Below are 9,821 nucleotides of genomic sequence, written 5' to 3'. Positions count from 1 at the left end.
GCGCTGAGCGGGCAGGGTGTGGGCGCTGAGCGTGCAGGGTGTGGGCGCTGAGCGGGCAGGGTGTGGGCTCTGAGGGAGCAGGGTGTAGGCGCTCCTCCGTAGCCAACCCCAAGCCTTAGCACCCACAGCCCCTGGTAATTCACGGTCCTCATCCCTTTGTCCCACCAACCCCTGTGGGAACCTACTACAGGCTGGGCGTTCTCTCCTGACATGGACTCCCAGAAGGCGTTCTGTGTTCATCGTGCTTGGCATTTCTTCTCTAGCCACCTCGGTTGTGTGGGTTAAACTTCAGCTGGTAGTCAAGATTCCAGACCACTATTCAACAGTAATGGTTGTCTAATGACTGTGAGCTCTAAAACCAGTCTGAGGCCACTTGTCAAATCATTAGGTGTCTTGAGAAGGGCCATCCGAGTACGAGGCTCACTGGGGACTCCTCTGACACGGAGCCCATGTGACTTGTGTAGGCGGTGTGCGGTGGGATTTGTGGGATTATGACGACTGCAGGATTGAAGGACAGCTCTTTGAAGTTTCCTTGGTGGGACACCCTTGTCTTATTTTCTTTACTCTGTGGCCGTGCTTACTCATGGGATTATGAGTTAGTCTCAGTCCTAAAATAGTAAATGGACAGAATTGGTTGTATCATTCTTATTAAAGTAGTCTGAGGTGTGTTGCAAATGAATTGCATGGCATGTCCTTAATAATTCCTCCTGGTGGCCCTATATTGCATGAGGTCCTTCCCTGTGGCCTTCCCCCAGCTCGCCCCACCTAGTCTCCGGTAGCCTCTCTGTTTGCTCAGCGTGCTCTGACCATCCTTGCCTTCCCCTCACTGATTTCTCCCTCTCATTCCAAGCCTCCCTCACCACAGTATCTTCTCACAGACTTCTTCCACCTAGAATGTTCTCTCTCGGCTTCGCTGACAGTAACTTCATACACAAAACACATTTATTTAAGAAGCAACATTTGGTGGTTCTTAGCATGATCCTAGTCATTCAATTTCCAGTGAAGTTTAACATTAGAGTGTTCTCATTGCCTTCTGCAGACATCATTCATTCCCATCATCAGCCGTGAGGAACTTGCCATCCGGGTTGCGTTTCTCCAAATCTGCCTCTCTGGGCTATCTCGCAGAAGTGGGATTGCACAGAGTGAAGCCTTTTGTGTCTGGATTCTCTCACTCTGACTAATGTTTTTCGGAGAAGACTGGGTGTGCTCAGGGTGCTGTGGCTTGAGGCTGTGTAATGTTTTTCAAGTTCATCATTATTATAGCATGTGTCTGTACTTCATCTTTTATTAATTGCTCATTAGTGTTTTATTATGTGGATAAACCATATTTTATTTATCCATGTACTACTTGAAGGACATTTGGATGTTCTTAGTTTTTGACTACTATGAGTAATGTCACAAAAACATTTGTTCTCCAGTAGGGAAGCATTTCTTGCTCATTTTGCACAAAGGAATTCCCTTCTCTCCCAAGTATTTCCTCAAAATCTCTTTAATTTTCCTTAGAACAATTATCACATATAATTATTTTTTTCTTCTCTTAAAATTTTTTCTTTTTCTTATTAAACAAATCTGGGGCTGGAGAGACGGCTCAGCAGTTAAGAGCACACCCTGATCTTGCCAAGGGCTTGAGGTTGGTCCCCAGCACTCAGCTCTGAGAGGGCGAAGGGCTCACATCCTTCTTTAACTCTAGCTCCAGTTGATGTTCTTCTCTGCCTCCAAAGGCAACCGCACTCACACGCAGATCCACACAGTGATCTTCCCATCCCACCCACAGACATACAACCACTAACACCACATCTCTACAGAACCAATCTATCTCCCCATTTGTCTAGCCATCCAGGCACAGCTCTATAGGACGGAAGCAAGGTGGATCATGGGTCCATCCTCATGATGTATGCAGAAAATAACCAAATTGAATGAATCCACAAACACAGCTTCCAGGGAAAATTAAGGGAAGAATCCATACAACTAGTGAATCATACAGTCTCCACCCTGTGCTCCAGCCAGCGTTTGGGGAGCTCCTGTATAAAGCAATGTCTCTGTTACAGACCCTTAAAACCTAGGTCAGGAAGACAGGTGTAACCCTGGGGAAACGTGCCAGAAGAGTGTGAACACCACGTACAAAGCAAAAATCACAAAGACGAATCGTGTGTCATAAAATGGAACATCCATGATACCGGGCTCTTTACTTTGCCCTGGTCTCCCTCAAGTTAAGGACAACCCTCTAGAATTTCATTTCTCAATCTGAGTGATAGAATGGAAGTACGTTTGCAGGGTGGCCCTTTAGTCAACAAACAAACAAACAAACAAAACAAAAACAAAAAAAAACAAAAACAAAAAAACCCCCCAAAACCCAAAACCCAAAACCAAACAATAACAAAAAACACCAAAAAACCAAGAAAAACAAACCAAACAACCAAATAACCAAATAAAAAAATTAGGGGTTTGGTACTGTGGTGTTCTGAATGTGGTATCTGTAATGGGCCAGGCATATGGATTCAGAGTGTGTGTGTGTGTGTGTGTGTGTGTGTGTATGTGTGTGTGTGCATGTGCATGTGTATGTATGCATGTGTGTGTGTTTGTGTGAGAGAATGCATATGTGTGTGTATACATATGTGTACATTCACGAGTGTGTGTGTGTCTGAACGCTGAATCACATTTTCTTGGATTAAGAACTAGAATATCATACTGATTATAAGCGGAAGTGGTGACTTGTTCACGAATCCCACTCAGAATTTCTAAAGTTATGAAGAAAACGTCCCAAGAGAAAATAGTTGAACTCAGACAGATTCAGTAGAAGCCAGTGAGAAAACATGGTGCCTTCGATGTCCGAGGGAGCACCACAGAACTTTTAAAAGCCCGGGCTTTCTATTCTGTCGTTCTGTGTCATTATTATCATTCCTGTGTTTGTGTTTGTGTGCAGTATGTCTTGAGTATATGGGTGCTAACCTATGAAGGTACATGCGAAGCTCAGAGATGGATGTGGGATATCCTTTCTTGACTACTTTCCACCCTGTTTGTATATTTATTTAGAGATAGAGTGGGTCTCTTGCTGAGGCTAAAACTTGCTGTCTGTGCTAGTCTGGCTGGCTACCAAGGCCCTAGGATCTGTCTGGCTCTGCCCTGCCCACACTGGGGCGACAGGTGTGCATTGCCAAGCCTGGCTTTCACGTGTACCCCAGGACCCAGACTCTGGTCACTGTCCTTTGCTCTGCAAGTGGTTTTCCCACTGAGTCATCGAAAGCCACCTCTCCAGTCCTCAATGTCTGAGTTTTGATTTCCTTTAACTTTTATTTTGTCCTTACATTTCAAAGTTCTCAAGCATAGCTACTGACCTAATCACTTCCTTGCTGTACTGGCTGGTTTTATGTCAACTAGATACAAGCTAGAGTCACTGGAAAGGAGCAGCCTCAACTCATAAAAGGTCTTGAGTTCAATTCCCAGCAGCCACATGATGGCTCACAGCCATCTGTACAGCTACAGTGTACTCATACACATTAAAAACAAAACAAAACAAAAAAAGAACCCTCCCAAGCCACGTGCAGAGCAGTGATTAGTACCGACTATCAGTTTCTGCATCTAGAGTCACGTGGGGGTGGACTCTGGGCATGCGCAGACGCAATGATGAGTACTGACTGTCAGTTTCCATGTCTAGAGTCACGTGGGGGTGGGCTCTGGGCATGCACATGTAGGTTATTTTGATTATGTTCATTGAAGTGGGTAAGACCCACACAGTTTTCTGGCCGGAATCCCGCCTATATAAAACAGAAGAAAGAACTGAATGGCAGTGTCTACATCTCTGCTTCCTGACTGTGGAGCATGTGACCAGCGCTCCAGGCTCCCTGGACTTCTTCCCCATCATGGCGGGCTGCACCCTTGAGCAGCGAGCCACAATGAAGCCCTTCTCCTTTAAGTGGCTTTTGTCAGAATGTTTCATCCCAACAGGAGCAGGATCTAAGACAGTAGGTGTGGCTAGTTTTTGATACAAACGAAAATTCTTTTTTAAAGATGGTATCTCATTATGCCACCCTGGCTTCCCTGGAATTTCCCATGTAGACTATGCTGGCCTCGAACTCACAGAAGTCTGATTGTCTCTGCCTTCTGAGGGCTGGGATAAACAAATGTGCCACTCCCAGTTCAGATAAATATTTCTACAGTATTTACGCAGAAACACGTGATAAATACCTAAATTACGGACAGAGGACAGTTATACACCACGAGGGAGGATTGGGTGGCTGCACACAGAGCTTCATGCTTTCCTCAGTCTCTGTCGCCAAGCCCACTCACTCCTTTCTGGGAACTACAGGACACTTGCTACGTACAATGTGCAATGGCTGTTTCCATCAACATCAGAAAGTTTTATCCTCAAATTATCCTTCTTCCAGCCTTGAGGCTCACGACTAAAACCCCACCCCTGTCTTCCTGGTCAGGTACTAGTGAAGTGCATGAGTCTAAAGCGAAGCCTTGGTTGGCCAGGATCAGTTCGGCCTAAATGAGTTCTTAGGACCATTGTCCAGTTTCCCAGTGGGCCTGGGTGAAAGTAGGTTGTATATTTGCAAGTGTTGCAGAGTGCTGGGGTATTAAAGGGTTTTGGCTTTTGGAAACCTAGAGGGTTAGATGTGCCACACTGGGGAAATAAAGGGCCCTGAAGAAAGACAGATGGGCATTGGGCTGGCCGTAGGCCAATGCTGAACATGACACAATGCTCTCAACTTGCAGAACCATCCACCCCCCTCCATGAAAACCTACATTTTTAAAAAAAGATTTATTTATTTATTATGTTTACAGCTTTCTCCCTGTAGGTCAGAAGAGGGTACCAGATCTTATTACAGATGGTTGTGAGCCACCATGTGGTTGCTGGGAATTGAACTCAAGACCTCTGGAAGAGCAGACAGTGCTTTTAACCTCTGAGCCATCTCTTCAGCCCCAACTTACATGGTTTTAAAATATGAACTCAGATGGTAAGTGTACTGGATGGTTTTGTGTGTCAACTTGACACAGGTTGGAGTTATCACAGTGAAGGGAGCTTCAGTTGGGGAAGTGCCTCCATGAGATCCAGCTGTGGGGCATTTTCTCAACTAGTGATCAAGGGGGTAGAGCCCATTGTGGGTGGTGCCATCCCTGGGCTGGAAGTCTTGGGTTCTATAAGAGAGCAGGCTGAGCAAGCCAGGGGAAGCAAGCCAGTAAGGAACTTCCCTCCATGGCCTTTGCATCAGCTCCTGCTTCCTGACCGGCTTGAGTTCCAGTCCTGACTTTCTCTTGCGATCAACAGCAATGTAGAAGCAAGCTGAATAAACCCTTTCCTCCCCAACTTGCTTCTTGGTCATGATGTTTATGTAGGAATAGAAACCCTGACTAAGACAGTAAGAGAGCCAGTGAATGATACTTTAAGTGGGATAATTTTAAACATATAATAGTTCAGGGATAGAGAGACAGACCAGTGTCTAAGACTGCTTGCTGTTCTTGCAGAGGACTTGAATTTGGTCCCCAGCACCCCACACTGGGCAGCTCACAACTGTCTGGAACCCAGGCTCCAGATGATGCTGTCTTCTGGCCTCTCTGGGCACTTGCACACTTACATTTGAACATGTACATGTAAAGAGGCAGCTAACCCTTACAGGAACTGAATGCTCATCTTTCCTTGTGCTCACTGTGCCGTGCTGACACTCAGCACTTTGGATACTCGTTCCTCTCCTCACCCCTCCCAGTAGGCTTAGGGAGGAGTTACTGAAACAAACCAGGGAGACAGAGTCACAGGAGAGTGGGGAACACTGTAAAAGTCTCAGAAGTACCAACAGGGAGACTTTGAATTCAAACGTTTTTGGTCTGGATCTTTTTCTTCTTCTGTTCTGTGTGAGACATTGTTTCTCTGACTCCTTTAAATTTTTTTAGAGCTTATTTCTAATTAAAAAAGATGTATTTCAAATTATGTACATATGCATCTGTGTGAGTGTATGCTCACGAGTGTAGTGCTCATAGAGGCCAGTGTATCCCACTGACGCTGCAGTTACAGATGGTTGTGAGCCATCTGGTGCAGATGTTAGGAACCAAACTCAAGTCCTATGGAAGAGCAGCGGGTATTGTTGTCTCTCCATCACCTCTCTAACTTCTTTTGCTTTTGGTTGGAGAATAAGCCCTGAATTTAAAGGGACCGGGTCTGTCTGATCGGGAGCACTTCTGTGCCTAGGGAGCACTGACCTACCGACCTGGATTTAGCGGCATCGGTTAGTGGACCCTGGAGTTAGTGGACCCTTCACAGACTGTCCTAGATTAGGGCTTGACTGCGTGGACGTGGGGCGGAGAGCTTGGGAGACGGGCGTTAGAATTCTGCCAACCACTGACAGTCTTCAGAGTTTTGGAGTGATAATTGTGTTAATCTTACGGGTGACCCGGAGTGATGCCTCTATTGAAAGAGAACCAATTGATACTTGTAAACACTGGCACCCTGAAGGCGTCATGAAAATCCAATTTGTGAAACACAAAAAAATCCGCCCCAAACCTTCTTTTCCTTCAACCCCCTCTGTTGTGAAGTCTTTAGGCTCTGCGACTGTGTCACTTTCTCAAACATACTGTTGTCAGCTCACTGTGTAGTTAGCTCAGGCTGGGCCCGACCTTGAGGTCCTCCTAGCTCAGCCTTGGCAATGCTGAGCTAGAGATGCCTGTCTCCATGCCATGCCCACCTTGGCTGGGCTTGTGGAAGCTTGCAGTTTGCTTGGCTTTCATAAGAAATGATGCACTCCACATTTCAATAAGTGACTCTGGGTTAAAAATGTGATTTATCTATATGACAATACCAGTCCACCTGCCACCACTGACGGCGGAATTCTTACAAGGTTGCATCCTTAGACAAGAGCTACAGGCAGTCACAGGCTGCAGAGAGAGGGAGAGACAGCCCTTCCAGGGGTGAGCCCTGCCATAGGTTAGCCAATCCCATGTTGTCAGCCCTGAACACACACACACTCACACACCACACCACTAAATGGTCTTGGTAGCAGATGTAGTATGTGTGTGTTTGTGTGTATCATACATAAACACTTTTATACACATGTATATATTATATATGTAGCAATAGTCAGAAGAGGTCATAAATTTGGGAGGGAGTTGGGGCCATGGGAAGAGCTGAAGGGGAATTGGAATCATGTAAACAGTACTTATGAATGAAATTCCTAAAAAAGATTATATAAAAAAATCACACAAAAAATTAAAAAATTACAATTGACAAGAAAAAAAATCTTTTCACTCAATAAAGACAAAATGGTGAATTAATGAGCAGTTTGCTTTTATTTCCAAAATTTGAGTATTGGCAGATTAGAAGTTGACAAAATTATTCTTGTCCAAATCAAATGTAAATCGCCTGTTCTTTGCTTCTCTCTTGTGGGTTGTAATTGAAATGTTACAATTTCATTTTAGACTGACAAATGAAAACAAAATCAAAATATTCAGAGGCCAAAAAATTATGGCTGGAGCTTCTGAATGAATCATTCCACACCAGCTGGGATTCTTGGAGCCTGGCTTCTCAAAACTGAACTATTCAAGGCCAGAGAGATGAGCTCAGCGGGTAGAGAGGCTTGCTGTCAAACCTGGTGACTTGAGTTCAGTCCCTGGGGCCCATGCTGGAAGGAGAGAACTGACTCTTAACAGGTTGTCCACATGTATGCCATGACGCAAATACACATGTGCGTGTGTGTAAGTGCCAGACAGTTCTGGGTGTGCAACAACAGAACAGAGTAATAGCAACATTTTTGACTTGGCAGTGACTATTTGAGTGGGCCTTGGACAGGCATAATGCAACATGGTGTTTATATGTAGCATGCAATGCCATGGCCACACAGCTAGGTGGAGAGAGTCTCCGATATGGCATTTATTTGAGGCTCGCCTGGGATTGTTGGCCAAATGTATATTTCTTACAAAACCACCGAGACAGACAACTGTCAAGGATAGTACCATTCTAAGGTCAGTTCAAATCTGAGTTCTGGTTGTGCCTCCAAACTCTGTTCTTTCCTCAAATCAACACATACATTGTCATAGAAACATGGGAAAGAACTCCACTGACAAGCTGGAACACCACACTACATCCAAGGGAAGTCATTTGTGACGGCCTGGATAAGGATCCCTGAGACACCCACTTCCTAACCCGCAGCCTGTGAATGGCAGAGGGACTTTACTCGAGCTGTTGTGGATTACGAGAAAGCAAGATGAGTCGTGTTCTCTAAAGTGGCCCAATGTCATCCCAAGAGCCCTATGCCATAGGAAGGCAGGAGGCTCTTTGTCATTAGTAGATGACAGAAGAGCTTGACAGAATTCAAGGAAGAGTTGGTAAGTCAAGAAACTCAGGCTGCCGGGCGGTGGTGGCGCACGCCTTTAATCCCAGCACTTGGGAGGCAGAGGCAGGTGGATTTCTGAGTTCAAGGCCAGCCTGGTCTACAGAGTGAGTTCCAGGACAGCCATGGCTATACAGAGAAACCCTGTCTCAAAAAAACAAAAAACAAAAAACAAACAAAACAAACAAACAAACAAAAAAACAAAACAAAAAAAAAAGAAAAAGAAAAGAAACATATGTGTGTGTGTGTGTGTCTGTGTATGTGTACATGTGCAGGTATCTCTGAGGCCAGCAGAGGGCAGCAGAGTCCTTAGATCAGCAAGTGGTTGAGTGGTGCCTGCTGGAGGTGCTAGGAACTGAACTCAGGTCCTCTGGAAGAGCAGTGAGGGCTCTTAACCACAGAACTAACCATCTCTTCAGCCCTGTATTTGATTCCTTAGCAAAGATTATTATTTTATTTATTTATTTTTCCAAGATAGGGTTTCTCTGTATAGCCCTGGTTGTCCTGGAACTCACTCTGTAGTCCAGGCTGGCCTCGAACTCAGAAATTCGCCTGCCTCTGCCTCCCAAGTGCTGGGACTAAAGGCATGTGCCACCACCGCCCGGCGCAGAGATTATTTTTTTAGGTATCCCCCTTTCAGGCCTTCGGGAGCCACACAATATGAAATTGGCTCATTCATATATCTTATAAGAAGAACTCACACCTAGAAGGTCTCAGTAGGGCCTGGGCATTGCTTATTGCTTGTTGTATGCAGGTATTAACTAACGTAACCCCCGCAAGAACTCTTGATTAGGGTGATTATCATGGACTTTTCCAGAGGGGGAAACTGAGGCACAGTCTTACACTTAGTGACAGAACTGGAACCAAAACCCAAGGCGGCTGGCACCCAGCTTGCTTACTTCTATATTTGCACGTTCAGGTACTTAGCCCAGCTTGGAGTCACAGAGCAACTTAGCCCATGAACAAAGCCAGATGCCAGCTAACATAGAGGCTATCGAAGTAGGCCAGGTCATTTCATTGAGTTAAACTGCTTTTGATGTATGATCAAGTGTGATTATAATGATTATAATCTCGTTAGCTTGCTAGCCTTGTGGGGCTCATAAGGCAACTCCTGAAGACATTCTGCAAAGAGTCTTTGCAGTAGCAGCAACCACTGGAATGAATATTTCATCTTCCCGGGGGAGACCGCTTTGAAGAAAAATGTCTATTACTGTGGGCACCCTGAGCTCATCTGCTTAAAAAACAAAAAGAAAACTGGAGATGATAAAGGCAGATCATCGTACCGAGACTGCACAGCACACAAGTTTAGTGTCGTTCATACAACTAACTGGTCTTTCTCGCCCACCAAGCAAAGAAAGGCCTTTCTTCTACAAAGAAAAAAAAGAAGTAAAGGTCAATATCAGTTTGGCTTTGTTTTTTAAAGTCTTCCTCCCTCCCTCCTTCCCTTCCTTCCTTCCTTCCTTCCTCCCTTCCTCCCTCCCTTCCTTCCCTCCCTCCCTC

At 45.3% G+C, this 9,821-nt stretch overlaps 1 protein-coding gene across 3 annotated transcripts in view; it reads right to left on the bottom strand.

Annotated features, from left to right (window-relative positions):
• The window catches only part of Tshz2 (teashirt zinc finger homeobox 2), a 462,303-nt gene that overhangs the window by 105,100 nt on the left and 347,382 nt on the right, over positions 1-9,821 (bottom strand). Inside the window, exon 3 of one of the 3 annotated variants that reach the window (XM_031372866.1) lies at positions 594-608. The exons of the other annotated variants lie outside the window; for them this stretch is intronic. The gene's annotated coding sequence lies outside the window, so the exon portion shown is untranslated. Of the gene's footprint in view, positions 1-593; positions 609-9,821 lie in introns of those variants that run through there. 3 annotated transcript variants of the gene reach the window in all.

Source organism: Mastomys coucha, unplaced genomic scaffold (assembly GCF_008632895.1).
Source record: "Mastomys coucha isolate ucsf_1 unplaced genomic scaffold, UCSF_Mcou_1 pScaffold15, whole genome shotgun sequence".
In the NCBI taxonomy this organism is placed as follows: Eukaryota; Metazoa; Chordata; class Mammalia; order Rodentia; family Muridae; genus Mastomys; species Mastomys coucha.
Note: the sequence above shows the minus strand (reverse complement) of the source record. Positions and strands in the feature narration are given on the sequence as shown.